Genomic DNA, 22,866 nt, shown 5'->3' with positions numbered 1-22,866 from the left:
TCTGCTTCTCCCCCGCCACCAGATCTTTGGTTTTGTCAATGCAGTGTCCAGCTACGCGTGCAGCCTTAGGACTCAACCTGTACCCCCGTCAGCGTGAGGAGGAAAGAGGTCGTGGTGCCTAGCCCAGCCCTGGCCCATGGTTCACACTTAATCAGTCCTCAGCGATGTGGTGCTGGTGGAAGATCAGTGTTAGCACGCAGATGGCAGCTTCCCAGGGACCGTGCTTGGGGCTTGATGTGCCCTGTTTGGTTCGAGCGGAGCAGCTGCTTCCCTGAGCCTGGGGATTTCTCACTCGGTGAAGGAAATCCTTTAAGTATTTACAACCACTTAACAACTGCCTATATCCTGACAGTTTTACCTCCCAAATTTCTCTTGATGCACGCCTCTCGGCCTCCGTGCCACCCTCACCTCTGACCTCTGCCTGCACTGATCTCCCTGCTTCCAGCCCAGCCCCATGGAGGTCCCTGCTCCAAGCAGCAGCCGGGGCCATCTCTTTACAATGCAGATCTGCTAAAAAAAAAAAAAAAAAAAAAAAAAAAAACCTGTAGTGGCTTCCCACTGCATTCAGAATCAAGACCCAAAACCTTACGGAAACTTCTAGGCCCTGCCTGACAAAGCCCTTGCCTCATCCCAGCCACCGTCTCTGGACCCCACCCGTACTGGCTTTCTTGCATTTGCTCAGAGTCTTTGCACATCCTGTTCCCTCTTCTTGGGGTGTGCCCCCCTCCCAACCCAGCCTTCGCCCCGAGAGCTCCTGCTGGCCGTTCCTCTCACAGCTCCAGTGCCATGTCCTCGGAGGGGGGGGGTCTTCCTGACAGCCCTTGACCAGGTCAGAGCTCTACTCTCCCCCCACCACACACACACACACACACACACACCCCTAGAGCAGCCCCTATGGTGCCCTTCAAAGCGTTGCCCCTTTTGTGAAATCATTTGATTATTAGGGGTTTTCCTTCTAGACTGTAAGTCCATGAGGGAGGGACAATGACAGCTTTGCTCAGTCTTGTATCTCCAGTGCCTAACACAGTGCCTGAAGAAGCTGGTGTATAGTAGGTGCTCAATAAAAATGGACTGAGTGAAGGAAAACTTGGCCGACAGACAGGAGGAAAGAGGGAAAGGAGGAAGAATGAGAGGGAGGGAGGGAGAGAGGGAGGGAGGGTGGGGAGGGAGGCTGGCTACAAACAGTAACAACCAACTCCAACACTACGTGAATTCCTCACCATTTCTAAATCCCCAAATCCCTGAATCCTATACATATCACTTCTCTTCTCTTCACACACTTTTAAGTGACTCAAGAATGCAGTGCTACAAAGAGGAGAAGGAAATGAGAAGAATGGCTGGTTCTCGTGATGACTGGCCCATTCATTCTTTCCACAGCTCGCCACGCAAAGGGCCCTGTGCTCAATGCCGAGGAGAAACGTGTGGCACAAGGGTGGGAGCTGGGGGATCTCAGCTGAGTCCACCTTACCCAGGACCTTGACCAAGTCACCCACCCGCTCTGAGCCCGTTTCCCCCTTTGTAAAGTGAGGAGATTGGTGACTCCTAACGACACTTCCAAAGCTAGTGTTTATTGCCCCACACTGGATAATGATAATAATAATAATAACAAAAGTATTATTAACTGAGTGCTTAGTCGGTGCAAGACACTGGAGTTTCCCTACATGACCTCATTTGATTCCCAGCTACCCTGTGAGAGAAGTACAGTTATGCGTGACTATTTTAGAACTATGGGAAACTGAGGCAAAAGCGGTTGGCTGACTTGCCAGTGGACAACAAGCTAGGCAATGACAGGGTTGAGATGTAAAGAAACATCCCCGACTCTCCTTTGCTACACAACCTCAAATTGCACAATGCCCTCCAACAAGTCTAGAGGTGGCCAGTCTCAGGGTCACCGTGCGAGACGACAAGGCACATTCAGTTCTGCGTTTAAAGCAGGAGACTGTCTCCACGTGGGGTGACCGCCTCCCATTGGTGCCTGGGACACGTCTTATCCAGATGTGTGACTGCTTAACAGGACTTCGAGCTCACAGGTGCAAAGCGATGGCATCAGGCAGCACGCTCTCACCTGACCAATGTTCGCAGCTGCTGCGGGCATCGTCCAGGAGCTAGTTTCCCCCACTAGACAACTTCCTGACCCAAACCTTCCCTGGTTGTCTCCTGCCTCCATCTGAGGTCATGAGCTGGGGGCTCTCAAGCCAGATATGATTGCAAATAAATTTTATTTGGCCTCACAACATCTGAAAATTGGAAGATTTTACATAAAATTCCAGATGTGACTTCGCTTGAAAAACCAAAAGATCTGGCTACAATCTCACATGGCAACAATCAGCTGGATCTGAGCAGGAACTGCCCCTTTAGATAGACAGGCTCTCTTCTCTCTGGCTGACCTCAGAAGCCACCACACCTTATTGTCTCGCAAGGACCCTTGCAGGCCTTTGAGTTTGGCAGCCCTGGACCTCAGGACAAAAGCCAAAGACTTTAGCCTGGCATCCAAAGCCCTTTGCAACCCGGACCCTAATTTCTCTTTCCAGCCAACTTAAAACCCTGCTCCCCATCTTTCTGGAGTGGGCCTGCCTTGCAGGCTTATTTTATTTTATTTATTTTATTTATTTATTTATTTTTTGCGGTACACGGGCCTCTCACTGCTGTGACCTCTCCCGTTGCGGAGCACAGGCTCCGGACGCGCAGGCTCAGCGGCCATGGCTCACGGGCCCAACCACTATGCGGCATGTGGGATCCTCCCGGACCAGGGCACGAACCCGTGTCCCCTGCATCGGCAGGCGGACTCTCAACCACTGCGCCACCGGGGAAGCCCCTGCAGGCTTATTTTAATCACACCTCATCCTATGGGTCTTCCCTCTCTTCCCAGAGAGGGTAGGTAACTGCCCCTACCCCCAGTTACATTTGCTTCTGTAACCTCGGTTGTCTTTCCATTTGCATGTGGCCTAACTGCTCAGCTGGACAAAGAACAAAAGGGGTGAGGACCCTGTCTTTTTCGGGTCTCTGCACGGGAGAGCTACTGAAGGAGGGCCTGTTGCCTGATTCCTTGCTGCTAATCAACTTGTGATCCACGGCCCAGCCACTTTGGCATTGCCTGGGAGCTCAGTAGAAAGGCAGAATCTCAGGCTCCGCCCCACAGTACTACATCCAAATTTGCATTTTAACAAGATCTCCCAGGTGGACAGTGTCACGATAAAGTCTGAGGGGCCAGGGCCAAGTCAAAGCCAGGCTCAGCTGCAGGTCCGGGCTTCGCCCTTAAGCCCACCCCTTATCTCTTCTCCAGGCTTTTCAGCTTTTCCTGCGTCCCAACAGCAGACTCAGCGCATGGCCAGTCTCTGAAGAGGGCAGAACAAAGGGGCTCAGGGCCCCAGGAGCAAAGGCCCTGCACAGGGTGAGCGCTAACCCTGTATGAAGGCCTAGAAGGTGGCCCCCAGGTCTCCCCAACCCCGCTGGGGTTCCGCCCCTGTGTAACCCCCTTCCCTTCAGTGTGGGTCACACCTGGTGACTGGCTTCTAACAAACAGGAATATAGCAAAAGCACTAACACGTCACATCTGAAATTAGATCACAAAACGCTGATTTCCGACTCTCTCTCTCTCCCCCCTCTCTGGCCTCACCGTGGAAGAAGAAAGCTGCCGGGTGGGAGGAGCCCTATAGGCCCATGTGGCAAAGACCTGATGTCTCCGGCCAACAGCCAGCGAGGCCCTGAGGCCACCTACAGCCCTGTGAGTGAACTTGGAAACAGACCATCCACAGTGGAGCCCTGAGATGCCCGCAGCCCCAGACGCACTTTGACCATATTCTCGTGAGAGATTTGGACGAGGGGCACCCAAAAGCAATGCCCATATTTCTGGTCCACAGAAACGGTGGCATTAGAAGTGTCTGTTATCTTAAGCCACTAAATTTTGGGTAATTTTTTTACATAAAAGACAATACATTATATAGGCAGGTACTATGATGCATCCGTTTTATCTATGATAACACTGGAGCACAGGGAGGTAAATTAACCTGTCCCAGGATGCAGAGCAAGTAATCGTCAGAGCCAGGGTTTGAATCACAGCAGTCTGGCTTCCAGAGCCCATTGACTGAGGACCACATGATGCTTCCATAAATGATCGCATTTGATAAAGTATCTATTTGTACATCTGCTTCTCTCATCAGACTGTGCTCTCCGTTTTAGTTCTTCGTGCCTGGCCCCTGGTCAGCACTCAGCACACACAGAAAGCACTCAGCAATAATTGGCCAAATGGAGCCAGGAGGGTGGCAGTGAGCAGTGCAGGCTGCCCAGTGACTGTGGCTTTGCACCAGAGATGGGAGATGCAGTAGGGGTGGGGAGAAATGTCCCCGGAGTCCTCATCAGCCCCAGGTCCCCTGCGTGGAGATGGAAGCCGATTTTTCGCTGAGACATACAGCTCCAAGCAAAGCATGCTAGATTCGGCCCAAGTTTTATATCCTTGATATGATCTCCTAATCTTTTTCAGGTGCATCTCACATTCAGGAATCTTTATTTGGCTTCCAAACAGCAAGTTGTCTCTTGTACCAAAAAATATGTGACTTGTATCTGTTTATCTTAAGTAACCACTGAAAGATATGTTTATAACTTTATGGGAATGTCCTACAAGCCTGTTAAACAACATCTGTTATTGTTGTGTGTACACTTTCGGATCATATATTTTTTAAGATGAACGGTTAGGGAGAATTTTTTTTTTTTCACTTTTCTGGGGCTAAGTAAATGTGAACTCATGTCTCCCAAGCGTGTAGCTTTGCCCGAGAGGGTGGGAAAGTCCAGGGAGCAGACCCTGGGCGGGGGTGGGGTCAGGTGAAGATTGAGCTGGCCTTGGGGCGGGGCTCCAGGGCCAGGAGGCAGGAGGTGCAAGGAGGGGATGCACGAGGCAGGAGGGACAGGGATGGGGTGGAGATGGGGTGGGGTTGCCTCTCCACCCAGCTCAACAGATCTGTGTGATGATGAGAGCATGCCATTAGCACCAGGTTGAATCCTCCCGCTGCCGCTTCTGCTGTGGACTTTGTCTCTGGGCCTCAGTTTACGGATCTACAAAATGGGAGTCTTAATAAACCCCTAGACAATACAAGTAGGGGTTTGCCTCGAATACATTCTCTCAAAGTGACACCTTTTCAACACTGTTTAGGTAATAGATGAAAAGGTATTAAAGGAACCTGCTTGAGAACAAAATGTGCAATGCTGAGAAGGGGACTAAAGGGGCACCTTTTTCTGTGCTAGTCCCCCCACCCCCTGGCTTGCCCTCCTTAGGTGGAACCTGTCTCCCTCACTGGAGGTAGGTCAGGAAGGCTTTTCTGGAAGCCTGCAGTGTCCTTGGCTCTATGAAACAGATGCAAGTAAAAGAAGAATTTGGTACTGCCTGGGGGTGCTGAGTCCGTTCCCTAGTGTCTTGCAATTCCAGGTGTACCTACATATGCATGCTTTTTTTTTTAATTAATGGGCTTTTTGAGCAGTTTTGGATTTACAGAAAAAAACTGAGTGAAAATACAAATTCCCATATACCCCTTCACACACTCCGATTTCCCGTATTTTTAACATCTTGCACTAGTGTCGTACATTTGTTACAATTGATGAGCCAATACTGATGCATTATGATTAACTAAAATCCACAGTTTACATTAAAGTTCATGCTCTGTACTATACATTCTGTGGGTTTTGATAAATGTTATAGTGTCATATAGAAAAATAGCTTCATTGCCCTGAAAATCCCCGGTCCTCCACCTATGAATCCCGCCCTTTCTCCTCAACCCCCAGCGCTCGCAGCCATTGATCTTTCTCCATCTCCATAAGTTTGCCTTTTCCTGAATGTTCTATGGCTGGAATCATATAGTATGTAGCCTTTTCAGATTGGTTTCTTTCACTTAGCTATACTCATTTAAGGTTCCTCCATGTCTTTCTGTGGCTTGAATGCTCACCTCTTTTTATCACTAATATTCCATTGTACAGATGCACTGTAGTTTGCTTATCCGTTCATCTACTGAAGGACATCTTAATTGCTTCCAAGTTTTGGCAGTTATGAATAAAGCTACTACACACATTTGGATGCTGTTTTTTTATAAACAAAATTTTCATCTCGTTTGGTTAAATACCAAGGAGCACAATTGCTGGATCAAATGGTAAGAGTATGTTTAGTTTTGTAAGAAACTACCAGACTGTCTTCCAAAGTCGTTTTACCGTTTTGTATTTCCCCCAGCAATGAATAAGAATTCCTTCAAAAAGAGTCATGTACCAAAATGTTCATTGCAGTTCTATTTACAATAGCCAGGATATGGAAACAACATAAGTGTCCATCATCGGATGAATGGATAAAGAAGATGTGGCACATATATACAATGGAATAATATTCAGCCATAAAAAGGAACAAAACTGAGTTATTTGTAGTGAGGTGGATGGACCTAGAGTCTGTCATACAGAGTGAAGTAAGTCAGAACGAGAAAAACAAATATCGTATGCTAATGCATATATATGGAATAAAAAACAATTATCATGAAGAACCTGGGGCAAGGTGGGAATAAAGATGCAGACCTTCTAGAGAATGGACTTGAGGATATGGGGAGGGGGAAGGGGAAGCTGTGACAAAGCGAGAGAGTGGCATGGACATATGTACACTACCAAACGTAAAATCGATAGCTAGTGGGAAGCAGCCGCATAGCACAGGGAGATCAACTTGGTGCTTGTGACCACCTAGAGGGGTGGGATAGGGAGGGTGGGAGGGAGGGAGACGCAAGAGGGAGGAGATATGGGAACACGTGTATATGTATAACTGATTCACTTTGTTATAAGGCAGAAACTAACACACCATTGTAAAGCAATTATACTCCAATAAAGATGTTAAAAAATAAATAAATAATATCTCAATAAAGCTGTAAAAATATTATTACCCAAAAAAAAAAAAAAGAATTCCTATTATTCCACATCCTTACCAACATTCAGTGTTGTCAGTGTTTTGGATTTCAGCCCTTTTAATAGGTGTGTAGTGATATCTTGTTGTTTTAATTTGCAATTCCCTAATGACATGTGATAATGAGTATCACATCCATCATTTTATTTTTTTAATTTAATTTAATTTATTTATTTATTATACAGCAGGTTCTTATTACTTATCTACTTTATACATATTAGCATATATATGTCCATCGCAGTCTCCCAATTCATCCCACCACCACCACCACTGCCCCCGCTTTCCACCTTGGTGTCCATACGTTTGTTCTCTACATTTGTGTCTCTGTTTCTGCCCTGCAGAAATCTGTACCATTTTTCTACATTCATCTGTACCATTGTTCTAGATTCCACATTTATGCGTTAATATAAAGTATTTGTTTTTCTCTTTCTGACTTACTTCACTCTGTATGACAGTCTCTAGGTCCATCCATGTCTCTACAAATGACCCAATTTCGTTCCTTTTTATGGCTAATATTCCATTGTATATATGTACCAGATCTTCTTTATCCATTCGTCTGTCGATGGGCATTTAGGTGGCTTCCATGACCTGGCTATTGTAAATAGAGCTGCAGTGAACATTGTGGTGCATGTGTCTTTTTGAATTATAGTTTTCTCTGGGTATATGCCCAGCAGTGGGATTGCTGGGTCATGGTAATTCCATTTTTAGTTTTTTAAGGAAACTCCATACTGTTCACCATAGTGGCTGTATCAATTTACATTCCCACCAACAGTGCAAGACATCCATCATTTTAAATAATGAAATAAAGGAAATAAGTAAAATCATAATCTGCCTGCTCTAAAATGTGTGCTATGCAATCATGTATTAGTGTACAAATACCACTGAGGATCACAGGAGATAATGGTTCAGGCCTCCTTGTCAAGAAAGCTAGGCTTCTCTTAATGATCAACCTGCTCATTTTCATAATCAGTCATGTGCTTTGTTTACTTTTTTCTTTGGCTACCAGGAATCTCAAAATGATCCCTAAAAATGACACCAGATTTATTGTAGGTATTTCTACACACCAACTTTATCCCTTATTTTATCTTATAGTCTATCTCTATTTTTAAAATTTCCTAATTTATTTGGAGCTGAGGAATGGACAAGGAACTAAAGTAATAAATATATACACACAGGCTTCTATTGTGTTGGACCACAGTTTGAACTGGCTTGAGCTGCCAGCTCCCTCCCTGGGTCCAACCTAGAAGAGAGGAGGAGACTGGTGACCCCAGAATCTATCACAGAAACTGTGGGAACTTCTTGAGAAAACAAAAAGTGGTTGGGTCTCATTCAAAGGAAAAAAAATGCACTCCTGTAGCTGTGGCCCTGGGGGTGGCCACTGATGAGTGATGGGAAATGAGAACTAATCATAAAATAAATGAAATAAATAAGATAAAATGAGAGGAAATTTGCATGAAGAAATTATGCTCGCCATGACATGCCATGAATTGCTCAACCCAATTTTGTACACCTCAGTGCCAAATAACAGAAAAATGAAAAGACCTATCAAAATAATAAATGCAATCATGCTAAACTATAAAGCACGTTTATGAGCATTGGTTGTTACTATCATGTACTGATTTGATTCTTATTTGAAGCCTTGTAAAGTAAGCAGGACGTGCATCATTATTCCCATTTTACTGATAAGAAAATTGAGACCCATTATTCTTAAATTTAAGAGGCCATTTAAATCTACCTGAGGATTCAGGCCCAACTACCTGACCTAGGATCTAGGGAGCAAAGGCTGGATGGGCCTGTTTCCTAAGAAAGGACAAGAGGAAAGTTTCTGAGAGTCAGCCCCAGGACCAAATGTGAGTTGCTGTAAGAATTTGCAATACCTTTGACGTGACTTTGGGGCTTTCTCTGCATTTTTTACTGCTAGCATTAATTGGTGTTATGGGTTGAATTGCATCACCCCCAGAAAAGATATGTTGAAGTCCTAAACCCCAGTACCACACGATGTGACCTTATTTGAAAATAAGATGGTTACAGTTGTAATTAGTTAAATTAAGATGGGCTTATACTGGAGTAGGATGTGTCTTTAAGCCAAGATGACTGGTGTCCTTACAAAAGGAGGAGAGAGACAAAGAGGGAAGATGGCCATGTGAAGACACAGAGACACAAGAAGTCACCATATGAAGATGGAGGCAGAGATTGGAATGCTGCATTTACAAGCCAAGGAAAGGCAAAGATTGCCAGCCATCAGCACAAGCTAGGCAGAAGGCATGGACCAGATTCTCCCTCAGAGCCCTCAGAAGGAAGCAACACTGTCAACCTCTTGATTTCAGACTTCTAGCCTTCAGAACTGTGAGAGGACAAATTTCTGTTGTTTTAAGCCACCAGTTTGTAGAATTTTGTTATGGCAGCCCTAGGAAATGAACACAGTTGGGGTAAGCTAAACAGCTGTAACCAACACACCCAAGATGTATCATGGCCCAAACACAACGTTAAGTTTACAGTAATGGTCCAGGGCCGAGTTCCATATTAGTGGGTAGATCTACTGCACACAGTCATTCAGTGATCCAGGCTGACAGAGGCTTTGCCATCTTTGACGAGTGGTTTCCAAGGCTGCCCTGGTCCTCACCATTCCAGCCAATGGGAACAGAGAAAGAGCATGAGAGGTTTGATGTGTCAGGAAGAAATGGCCATATCACTTCTGCTCACATTCCACTAGAGGGAACTTAATCCCATGGCTCTACCCAACTGTAATGGGGGGACAGGGAATACGATGCAGCCGGAGATCCAGCCTCAATGATTAGAGCTCCTATTTGAAAAAGAGTCCACACGCTTATTCCCAGGAAGGCTAAAACTGGGGTCTAGGGAAACAATGTCCAAGTCTTTGGCTAGTCTTGAGGGTACTGAAATTCAGGAGATGGATCAGATCAACACTTCTGGGAAAAGAATAGGAAACTAGAGACAATCAAGGAAGTGGCCCATAGGGTAGAACCATTAGAAAACCCATGAGAATGCCCCATGATTTCATCCAGTCTAAGGAAGCATGAGAGGAACTCTTCCCACTGTCCCCATGACTTTGCTATAGGTCTGGTGACGTATTTCTGTACTTCCTAACAGTAATCTCTCACTTGAATTCCCCTGCAGCCGTCATCGGGTGAGGGACCCTCAGCCTAACCTGGAGGAGTTCCCGTGGGCCTCACTGCCTCAAGCTGACATTTGAGAATAGGCATGAACACTGAGCAGAGTCATCCTGCTTCCAGCCACAGAGAACTTGAGAGAGGATAAAGTCAACATGGCATGGCCAGAACTGAACTCCTAGGAAGACTGCTGTAAAGTAGACATCAAGGGCCAAGATGTTCACCAGAGAAGATTCAGCTTGTTAGTTGCTTGTGTGTTGGTTTGAACCTTTGCTTTGGTGGTAAAGTGTCAAGAGTGCATGTTTGGGAGTCAGATAGAGCCGGATTTAAATCCTCCTCTGTGATCTTGAGCAAGTTATACATCCTCTCTGGGCAACAGTTTCCTCTTCTGCAAAAGGGAGGTAGCAAAAACCAACTTGCAGGGCCACGGTGCAGAGTAAATGAAACAAAGTTCAGCCCGATAAATAGCTATCTTCCTTTTCTCCCTCTCCCTCAATTTTGGAATCAGTGCGTAGACCCCATGTTGTCTTCTTATAGCAAAGTGTACTCATGGGGAGACAGTAGAATCTGTAGTGAGGTCACCTGCCATCACATTTCACATGTTCATGTGATGGAAATGTACATAGTTTATTTCAGGTTTTGCTCACACCCTGCACCTATAATGACCTCCTCACTCTTTTCCACCCACCAGAATTCCTTCCATATTCCAAGGCCAAGGTCACAGCCAGCTCTATGGTGAAGCCCACTCAAGCGTTCAAGTAGGATTCGATGTCCCCAACCTGAGTGTAAACACCCTGAGGGCAAGGTTTATGTCTATCTTGTTCACAGCTATATCCCCAACACTTGGGAGAGTGCCTAGCATACAATATGTACTCAATATCAGTTAAATGAATTTATTAATTAATTAAACATTCCCCTCTCTAACATCTACAACCCTACTCATCCCATCACCATTCATTCGTTCTCTCATCTGTCAGCAAATACGATGAGCCTATTACACAAGGCATTGTGGGAAATGCTAAAATGACTGGGGACACAGACTGACCTTAGCAAAAAGGACTGCCCTCTAGGAGGTCATGGCCAAGGAGAGGAGGTAGACATGTACTGTGTATACACACACACACACACACACACACACACACACACATACATATACATATATACACATACATATAATAAGAATAATATCAGGTAAGTGTAGTACTGTGGCACAAGGTTTGTTCAGAGGACAGGAAAACTGCCTTCCACTGGAGCAATGGAATGGAGAGAGCATTATCAGATAGAGGGTTCTGATTTTAACATATCTCTCACTGCACATCTTGTTACTTATTTTCATACCTGACTGCTCCAATGGCCCACAACTCACTGGAGACATAGTCACCCCCTCATCTTCTGGGTCCCTCACCCTACTTGGAGGGTTCACCCTCCTTCCTGCTCCTGGCACACAAAAGTGGCTTGAATACATACTGTTTTATTTATTTATTATTATTTTTTTTAAATTTTGGCTGTGTTGGGTCTTCTCTAGTTACGGCAAGTGGGGGCTACTCTTCGTTGAGGTGCACGGGCTTCTCATTGTGGTGGCATCTCTTGTTGCAGAGCACAGGCTCTAGGCGCGGGCTTCAGTAGTTGCGGCTCGCGGGCTCTAGAGCTCAGGCTCAGTAGTTGTGGCGCACGGGCTTAGCTGCTCCATGGCACATGGGATCTTCCTGGACCAGGGCTCGAACCGGTGTCCCCTGTATTGGCAGGTGGATTCTTAACCACTGCACCACCAGGGCAGTCCTACATGCTGTTTTAGAATGCAGGTATTGCTGGGCAGCAATTGCTCAGGTAGAGCCTGTCTGAGCCACAGGAAGAAATGTGTCTTTACGTCTCTCCTTTTTAGACGGTGAGTAAATCGGGAAACAGTGCCAGCTCAACACAGGTCCTCATTTTCCCACTGAGTTAGTTTGAGGGGTTTTGCTCCAATTCTGCTCGCAGAGCGAGAGGCTAAATCTCGAGTCTTGACATTTGATTCCTTCAAGTATCATTTTTTAATTTGCAATAAAAATACAAACATTCTCACTCTTAACTGGGTTGGGAGTACATGCATGGATGAATATGGACACAGGTATGTGGAGTCTTAAGAGAACAGACTTTTATCTACAGCCTCTTGCCTGTTACCTTCTTGTCAATGGCAAATCATTTTGTAAAATCTGGCCCACATCCTGTTAAGCCACCCCTTGCCCCAAATTCACCTGTGCTAATTGCCCTTCATGAAGGCAGGGGTCATCTGCTAAATAACATACCATTATAACATGAACAAGATGTCTCAGCTTAAAAATATCCATCAATTTTCTTGTCTCTAAAAATGTTAGCCTTCACAAACCCAGCAAGCACCATGTATAGAAAAGGCAATGAACCTGGAGCAAGGACATCAGTGCCAGGTCTAGGCCCAACTCAATTCATACCTCTTCCAGAACACTGTTCTGACAGCTTTATCCCTCACCAATCTATCCTTCCTTGGAATTTTTATTTCGTTAATGATCTGTTTCAAACAATTTACATAATGTGCTTAGCACATGCTTGATAGATAGTTGGCCCAGCAAATGTTCACTCTCATCATTATCACTGGTACTACACAGTCCACCCCTGAATATATTCCATCTTAAATTATGCTCTCAAAATATCCTGTGTAAACATCCTGTATAATCAAAAAATCTTAACGTTTGAGAACAGGAACTTAGATCTGTACTCCCCTGGGTATACAGTAAATATTTAATACTATTATTTTTGTTTTTCAAGTTTGAAACCACAAGAGAATAAGCATGCAAGTAATCTGTAAGTACAGGAAGAAAATGTGGGAGAATTCTCTGTAACATCTAACATCAGTGGCCCATATTGCTGGCATGGCTATAATCTTCAAGATTCAATTCAACAGGGAAATGTGTTAAGCAGACTTCTTTAAAAAACAAAATCAATCCAGACTCAGGATAAAGAAATAATAGGTAAAGAATCTATACAACAAGGGCACACACAAGAAAAGCAGAGAACCATAGTGGACCACAAAGCATATACAAATACATTGCAAGTCATTTGGGTCAGGCCATTTTTAATGGAAGGGACGGCCTGGGAGTGGAGAGAAAGTTGCATAGCGCTTGTTCTAGGATAAAACAGAGCCACTTAATCAGGATTGCTTTGAACTATCACAATTCAAGAATGATGTGGGAAATATGGAAAAGATTTAGAATAAGTTCGCAAACAGGTCCTAGGAAGAAAGGCAAAACCCTCAAGTGAATTGTTACTCTTGAGCCCGAAGTAAAGGATAAAGACTGAAGTTGTGGCAGTCTTCATCTGTGACCAGGTAGGACAGAGGAAGAATGGTGAGCAGCTGTTCCTCGCTCCACTGAGTCCGGAATGGAGGAAACAGTCAACAAGCAGAATTTAGGTTAAACGTCAGGATTAATTTCCTGACCATGAGGGTTGTTAAATGCTAAAGTGGTTGACCCACAGTTGTTAAGGACTCTCCTTCGTTGACACTCATTAAAAGGAAAAATGAATGAAAACGACACTTCTGTCTTAAACAACTTAGGTGAAGACTACCTCCAAGCAGATGGATACAGCAGACGGCTTTTGAAACCTCAGGCCCACGTATATAGGTGTTATTTTATACATGTCTGTGAGCTGGGAGGTATTCAAGAAATAGCTGCTACACACTCAGAAGATAATACTCTGTCCAAGTGCACGCTTCTCCCTGCGACGATGCTTGAGGATGAGAGTGAGTCCAGCATCACCAATTACCGCCATTACCAAAATAAGCATCTTTAGGAACACACTCCGGATCTGCCAAGCTCAACATGCCCAGCAATGATGCTCTATAGCCATCCCCAGAGATGGTCCCCTTCTCTTAAACTGAGTAGGTAAATGGAGCAAGAACAAGTTGAAGCTGTCCAACCTGGGCTGAGTCTGCCTGTTTGGTGACATGACCAGTCTTGGTTTGCAGAGGTGGGAGGGGTGCACTGTGCTCAAAGGCAGGGGCCTCAGATCCTGTCCTGTGTTGGAGACCAATCTGCTGTGTGGCACCAGACAGACCTCACAGCTTCCCTGATACAGTCTGTGTTCCCATTTGTGAGATGGACTGCCAACAAGAACTGTTGTAATTTAGGATTAAATAGCACTACAGAAAATACCAGAGTTCCAAGGCACCATGTGGAGTCATTATTGCCAAAGTGAGTTTCTCCAAAGGAACCCTCTGCTAAAGAAAAGGCTGCTGAGTCATATTCTATTGTATACATGTACCACATCTTCTTTATCCATTCCTCTGTTGATGGATGAAATTGGGTCATTTGTAGAGACATGGATGGACCTAGAGAGTGTCATACAGAGTGAAGTAAGTCAGAAAGAGAAAAACAAATATCGTGTATTAACGCATATATGTGGAATCTAGAAAAATGGTATAGGTGACATTTGCAAAGCCGAAATAGAAACACAGATGTAGAAAACAAATGTATGGATACCAAGGGGGAGGGGAAAGGGGTGAGGTGAGAGGAATTGGGAGACTGGGATTGACACATAGACACTATTGATACTATGTATAAAATAGACAACTGATGGGAACGTACTGTATAGCACAGGGAACTCTACTTAATACACTGTGATGTCCTAAGTGGGAGGGAGATCCAAAAGGGAGGGGATATATGTATATGTATAGCTGATTCATTTTGCTGTGCAGTAGAAGCTAACACAACATTGTAAAGCAACTATACTGCAATAAAAATTAATTAATAAAAAATAATAAAGTTGAGATGAAATATTTTTTAAAAAGGAGAGAAGAGGCTGCTGATTTGGGCTGAGCTGGACTGAGCTGGTAGTTCCTGAAAGCAGCGTTCAGAGCCGGCAGAAGGGAAGACCAGGACAAGTCCTTAGTTTTCCAAATGCAATTAGCTGCCCTGGGGGATCAGCCAGTTGTTGGGGAACTGTGAGTCACAGCTCCCTCTTTCAGCTTCACACGCTCACATGTTTCAGACCAAAGGTCAATTTAAAGATCCTACCCTGTTTAGCAATTGGCTGATCACTCTTCAGAGAAAATGATTTCTGGATGGAACCTGGACAGGGTAACAATGAAGAGAAGCATGAATGACCCAAATTTCCAGTAAGTCAAAATAAAATCACTTCCTCATGAGGATGTGCAGCTGTGTTGGAGATCCTGCGATTCTTTCTTATAATTATGATTGTTTATGAAAAAACCTTCAGGGCCATTTCCAGTTGTAGATTCCCAACCTGTGGAAGTAATACTAGAAAATGCCCTTCCCCTTCTCCTGTCACCTTCCCTAAGGACACTCTTCAGCCTGCCTGGTACCCCAGACTTGGTAGCAGAAAATCATGAGGGTGAAGGTGAATTCACCAAAGTTGGACTTAAAGAAGGCTGGGAGGCCATCAGTGAAACGAATCGTCCATTAAGGCGGAGCAAGAACCCTTGATGTGGAGAAGAAGACAAGCTGGCGCTCGCTGGCAGGTGATGAGCAATTCATTAGTGCATCTTTTGCACTTCTTTTTTCAGAGTGATGTAGATGAAGCAGCATGGTTTGGTACACAAAGCAAAGGATTCGGAGATAAGAAAACACAGTTCTAATGCTGAGACTACCATGACCTGAATTAGAGGCCTCAGCAAGTCTTCTCTGGGCTTCAGTTTCTCCACCTACACATAAAAGAAATTGGACTAGATCAGCGAGGGCAGACAGAGTTTCCCTTGCACGTCCCCTCCAGTTGACTGACAGTGGCTGCTGGGACACTACATTGAAAGAGATGCCAAGGCTGTATCCTGGCTCACTGAGAAAAAGTGTTGTGATCCATTAATGATGCCTGCCATGGGCACAAATAACAGTTGTGGTACGTGTGCCATGGATTTGCCATCCCTGAGGTGAATGAGCTTGGGGTTGCGTTCCACAGTGGTGGGATTCGGCAAAGCCTTTACAGAGTTAATCAGAGCCCAGAGAGAAATCATCCTTCCCTTCTATGAATCAACTTGAAGGTTCTTCAAGTTTAACTGCTCACCTCCCCACACATGTCCAAATTGCTGGATATGAAATGCCTTCTGCAGTCCCACATTGTCCCACATGTCCCAACACACACCTCACTCAGTCATAACCTTGCCCTGTCATTTAACATGGTGGGAGATGACACCCAGCAAAGAGGTGAATAGGAGCTGAAATATTTTTTCATAAAATCATATGACAAGGCCAAATCACATGACTAAAGGTAGCTAATGCGACATAAAGAGAAATGAGCTGTTGAATCAGGAGTTCTGGATTGTAGCTCCAGACTTGCCCTCAACCTGAAGGCTCAGACACACCCCACTCCTCTGAAGGACCCCAAGTCCCCCCTCTTCCACCCCTTGTGGGTGATGTCCTCACTTGCCCCCTCTTCACTTGTTACTACTCTGAGATTGTGAAAGTTCCCTGAACTTTTTTATGGGAATTAATTACCCCTACAACTTCAGAGCTGAAATGGAACTCAACCTCTTCCCTTGGATAAGGAAACCAAGGTCTCAAGCAGAATGGGGCTTCTCCCAGAGACCTGAAACTGGGATAAAGTCGCTGGGCACCCAGGTGAGGAGGCCAGAGGTATTGTCCCCCCTGTGACACCCAGTCCCATCCCTATCTTACTCTCTCCTTGGATAATAGCTGCTCTTCCCACCTGGACTGGAGGTTCCTATGGGCAGGCAGCATTGTGCAAACAGCAACAAGATGTCATGGAAAGTGTACAGATTAGCATCTGTCTCCTGTCAGTGTTGCCACCCTCCCAGCTGGACTCAGCACAGCTGCCACCCCCTTTATCAAGCCATCTCCAAACCCTCATCCACAAGACAGAACGATATACTCCCTCCTGGACCTTATCCATCCTTCCTAACTCACAAATCACCCGGCATATGGTAATTTATGACTTGTCTATCGTCCTACTAGTCTGCGTCTCCTGGGAAGTTTCTTCTTCATGTTTCCTGTCCCCTAGTCTCCAGAGCCAACTGGAGTAAGGTCATGTCTTCAAACCTCAGTTTCCTCATCCCACCTAAAACAAACAAACAAACAAACAAAAAACACTAAAACTAAACTAAACTAAAACAAGAATAGCAACACACATCGAGGGCTGGGCAATCTCTCGTTTGCTGGCTCCATCACTATTTCCATTTCACCAGTGGAGCAACGGAGGCTTAGGGAGATTAAGCAACTTGCCTAAAGTTTCTCAACAAGTAAGAGCTGAAGCTGGGAGGGGACCCCCGGCAGGTGGAAGCCAGGGTCCCCTAATCACCACAATGCAGGCCAGGCCACCTCTGCCAGAACCCCTGACTGTGCCCACCCTGACAGATGGCTGTGGGAACACATGTGACCCCACCCCTCCCTCCCCCATCCAGGCCAGACATCACCACCCCACCCCCCACCCCCGCTGCCCAGCATGTCCCTGTAGGATTCATCTGAGTCCTTCTCAACTCTGACTTTGTCCCATCACAGTCCAAACTCAAAGGCTCCAGAGATATGCAGGAGGAGATTTTTTTAAGGGGCTGGCACCTTTGGGCACTTAAGGTCCCCTTTCCACACTGCCGTCTAAAAGGAGGGATGTCCTAAAGGGTAAGACCCTTTGTTTCAAGGCAATGGGGACCACACGACCCCCCAGGGAAGCATAGGCTGGAACTAGAAGATGCTTTGTAAAGGGTTTGAAGAAACTCAGAGCATGCTTGGCTGTAGTGAGAGCTCAAGGCTGGCAGTGCCCCAACCAGCCTACAGCTCCCCATGCACCTACGTCCTCCTGCCCAGAGCAGTTCCCAACGAGCACATCTGTCATCTTGATGGGAGAGGAAGAGGCAAGGAGGAGTGATAGGCAGGTGCCTGCTACATGCCAGGTGCTGGCTAGAGTTCATGTGTGTCCTCAAAGTTAGGACCACCCTTGAGGTGGGTGTTGTTGGACCCATTTCACAGAGAAAACAGAGAGGCTCAGAGGTGAAGTGACTTCCCCAATGACTCTCCCAGAGGACAAAGGCGTCCTAGGGTCATACCCCCTGTTCACCTCTTTCCAAGCATGGGGACAGTTTGGGGTAGCGGCAGGGTAATGGTCAAGAAGGCTGGTGTGACGAGAATCTGCCCATTCTAACCGGGCAGAAAGTGATCCTTCCCTGCAGCCTTCTTCTCTCTCCCTCTCCCACCCCCTCTCCTCTTAGGTATGGCTTGGCTGTAGATGTACAGGCAAGTGAGAAGCATGTCTAAGTAAAAAGTGACCCCAACAGACCCTCTGATCCCGAGGCCTCGAGGCGAGAGGAACAAGTGGGCTGCAGCGGCGACCACATTCAAGGAGGGGCAGCCAGAGGCAGGCCAGGACTGAGGAGGAGGTGAACTTGGATTCCGCGCTTCGGCCAGGAGCTTCTGAAGCCGCCCCGGGCTAACTGCCACGTGCCTGAGTGAAGTTAATAAAGTTGCATCCTAATAGCCTCCGAGGTCTCCTGGGCTGAAGTCCCCGAGGGGTCCAGGCATCAGGAGGTGCTTTGTTCATTTATTTTGGCAAGTTTAGCTCTGTGTGCTTCTCACTGCCCTTCCCCGTCTTTCGCAAGCTTAATAAAGTCTTCGTAATGAGGCTCTCCTTCAGTGAGGCTGTGCAGAAGCCACTGAGAAATGGGGCAAGAGTGACAGGTTTTTTCTTTTTCTTTTTTGAAAAAGAATTATTGTGTTTGCAACAGAGAGAAGTAAGGACTAATGAACTTCTACTCCATTTAGAGGCTACAGTCCCCGTTTCTATAATGTATCTCTTCTAGGGGCAACCCATTTCTACTCGATTATTTCCAGGTCTAGCTCTTACACAGTCACTCTCAGGAAGTGGGGCTCGGGAAGTAAAGACACGACATCCCCGAGAGCTGGGCAGAGGCTTTGATATCCACTCAAGGGTAACACCTGCTCCGTCTGTGTGGCTAGCCCTATGCTAGATGCTGGTGAAAACCACGAAAGAAAGAGAGGGGGCAGAGGTGGAGGCCATTGCTTGGCCCTCCCAGGATGGGTGGCAGAAGGTGAGGTCCATGTACCTCGGGGAACAGCGCACAAAGCCTACAGTCAAGGCTGGCCTGATGGTGTAGTCAGTAAGGGCAGCTGTGACTCACTGCAGGGAAAGGACTTTGGAGCTAATGTTCCTCAGGGAAAGCTTCCTGGAGGAGGGTTCTGACTTTGGTCCTGAAGGAAAGGGGAAAAGAATGAGAACTACTATTTGCTGAACATCACGTTAGGTATATTACCTTATCCACCCACTCTATGAGGGAAGTATTGAGATTATCTCTATTTTCACAGATGAGGAAAACGAAGCCCAGAGAGTTTAAGCAACTTGCCCAAGGACCCACAGCAGCATCAGAACTTAAGCCCACAACCGTCTGACTCTAAAGCCCACACCTTTCTACTCTTCCTCATGGTCCTGGGGAAATTTAGGACTTGGATTAGCAAGAGAGATTTAGGGAGAAGTTCACAGAGAGAAAAAGGTTTAAAAAAAAAACATGAAAAAAAGTTGAATGTTCAATCTCAAAGGATGAAGGTCAGTGTGCCTGCAAACCAATTATAAATTCTAAAAAGAGAACCCAGCTGAAGCTCAAAGAAAATTTCTTCCATCAAAGACAGCTCTGCTTTACCTGTTGCATTAATTTCCTCAGGTTCTCATAACAAAGTACCACATCAGAGTGGTTAAGACTACAGTAATGTATTTTCTCATAGTTCCGGAGGCCAGAGTCTGAAATCAAGGTGTTAGCAGGGCCATGTTCCCTCCAGAGGCTCTAGGGGATAATCCTTCCTTGCTTCTTCCCGGTTCTGGTAGCTCCTGACATTCCTTGGCTTGTGGCAACATCACTCTGATCTCTGCTTCCATCTTCACATGGCCTTTCTCCTATGTCTCTCTGGGTCTCCTCATGTTCTATCTTTTATAAGAAAACTGGTCATTGGATTGAGGGCCCACTCCAATTCAAGGTGGTCTCATCTCAAGATCATACCTATATCATAATTACATAATTATTATGTAAGATCATAATTATGTAAGATCATACTTACATCTGCAAACACCCTATTTCCAAACACAGTTCCATTCACGTACCAGGAATTAGGATTTGGACATATCTTTGGGGGAACACAGTTCAACCTACTACACTTGCCATGTTGAAAATTTAACTGAATCCATTTCACCCAGTGAGTGTACAGTAACCAGACCTATAAAGCAGTTTAATAAGGGATTAGTGAACTCCTGGTAGAAGGTATGGAATACCTCCTCCCCAGGGGAGAGCAGAACATATGGGGCAACGTCCATGACCTCCCCTCCCTCCGTTGGAACCACAGTCAAGGGGTGTTGTGACTGGTCTTACGGGTACTGGACATACTTTTCCTTCCATCCTCTGTAATGTCTTTCAGATGTATACCTTCCAGGCAGCATGGCAGGACAAAAAGAATGAGCCTCAGAGTTAGATGAGCTGGGTTCAAATCCCACGTCTGCCAGTTACTAGCTCTGTGATCTTGTAAGTCAGCTACCTGCTTTAGCTTCAGTTTCTCCAGCTATAATGCAGAGAAATAACAGAACCTTTCTCATCAGGATGTCATAAGGGTTGACAAGGCAACCCTCGCAAACTTTCTGCACCTATTCTATACCTATTGGACCTTTATCTTATATATCCCTGCAGCTCTAGCACCTAGTACTGAGCTCTGCCCATCCGGAGCAATGGCAGGTGATTCCTGAAGGATGTACGCATAAACTGAATCAGCTGCAGCCCTAGAATCGTGAAAGGTGGTGGACGCTATGGGTTGGTTTCTCAACTTCCTTTGCTCCCTACTTCTTTACTTCTTAAACTGCAGAGGATGGAAAGCTAAGAAATACACTTCCAGAGGGCTTGACCGCTGGTGTACTGGATGTAATTTGGGTTCTGTCAAGATTTGGAAGGCTCCTTTCGATGTTTTCCCCCTTCCCCTTCCCTTTCCCCCAAACCAACAAGGAAAATCATGGAGAACAAGGAAATTATACAGCAGGGTTCCAGAGTCTCCTTTTCAGTTTCCTGAGTATCGAGAGACATGTGAGGCGGAGGCAGCTTCCTGATTCCTGATTCCTGACACCAGGATCACGGGGACTCCATGGTGGTCGAGACAGTCCCTCCCCTGTGGGGGGGGGGGGGGTAGTTTGATAGTGCGGTGTTCCAGGACTCATTCCTGGAGGCCCAACCTAGACCCTACTCCTCCTGCCTTTCCCGTGATTATGTAAGCATCTAATTCCTTCTATGAGATTCTTCCTGCTCAAAACATAGATATGTGTATTCTTTAGCTTAATACCACACTGACTCGATTACTGTAGCTTTATAGGAAATCTTGAAATCGAGTGCTGTGAATCCTCCAAGTTCATTCTTCTTTCCAAAAACCATTTGGCCAGTGCATGTGCTTTGCTATTCCACATGTAAATTTTAGAATCAGCTGGTCAGTTTCTACAAAAAAAAAAAAAAAAAAAAAGGCCTCTTGCCATTTTGAATGGGATCATATTGACACTTCCTGAAAATATCTAGAGTTGATTTTGCTTCCTGTTCTCTATCCAGTCTGACAAAGGCTCTTCCCTGGACCTTAATTCTGGGCTGCCCCCTCCATTCAGTTCACCTGGGGTCCCTGTTCAACTAACGACAAAGATATGAGCTCTTTTAGCCTCTCCCCCAGTCCTGAGCCATTGGCTCCAATGGGCAGCTACTGAAATACACCTCTCCATTTATTCTTGGTGATGTATGCCTCATCCCCCATCCCCCTCTCTCATTGCCTGACACTCCATTTTTCTTCCCTCGCCTGGCATCCTCCCTCTTCTGAGCCCCTAATGCCGCCTATCACCTCAGCTTAAGATTAAAAGACCTTTATGCAGATTTATTTTTGCACAAGGAAGTACAGCTCTATCCATTACCCTCATTTCCCTCTCCCTCCACCCACCCACCACACTGCCAACCCAGTTCCCTGCCCCAATACACAAAGCCACAAACACTCTCCCCCAGTCCTAGAGAAAGAGATGACCAAATCCTTCCTCTTCTAGCCTCCAATTGCAGGCTTCCACAGTTGGGGAAATTATAAGGTGTGAGGCCTTAGAAAGTTCATAAACTTTTATGCAGATTGGTTTTAGTCTGGTTTAAATTAGGCAACAAAATAGAATTTGCAGATGTTCTATTTGGAATTAACTTGGCTACAGAGGAAAGGCTACTAGGAGGAGTTGGTAATGGGGCTATTTTTACATCCCAGAAAGGGAGTCACAAAAAGCATATGGGCTTGATTAGAAGAGAAGAACCTGCTGGCTGGCGCATTAAGAAGACTGTTCTCATTTATTCTGGTTGAGGACACACAAAGGTGCAATGAAACATTCTCAAGCCACTGGGAAGATAAAGGGCCAGGGCAATGGTGTTTTGTTCCCAGCAGTCAGCTAAAAGCAGCGCGAGGATTTGGGGCAGATGTAAGGAATTCTTTGAATATAAGTCTGATGCTTCTCAAGCTTTAATGTGTGTTTAATGAATCCAGAGTAGATCTTATTAAATGCAGACTGCGATGAGTAGATGATGCCATAGCTGCTGGTCCACAGGCCACGTGTCATGGAGCAAGGCATTAGGGGGCTAAAATGGAGCTAGAAAAGAAGATCCACTTACACCAGTGTTTCTTAAGGACCTTCCATGGATCAGACCCATATCCAAAGGCTGGAGTGGGGGAGACCAAGAGGGAACATGTGAAAATTGGACATTAGCAGAATCTCCAGTGAAAGTGAAGTATGGATAAATGACTAAACAAAATTCAGTAAATGGGTCATAGATCTTTGACTCAAAGTGCTACA

The sequence above is a fragment of the Stenella coeruleoalba genome, assembly GCF_951394435.1.
Source record: "Stenella coeruleoalba genome assembly, chromosome: 6".
Classification (NCBI taxonomy): domain Eukaryota; kingdom Metazoa; phylum Chordata; class Mammalia; order Artiodactyla; family Delphinidae; genus Stenella; species Stenella coeruleoalba.
This window is presented reverse-complemented; position numbering follows the sequence as displayed.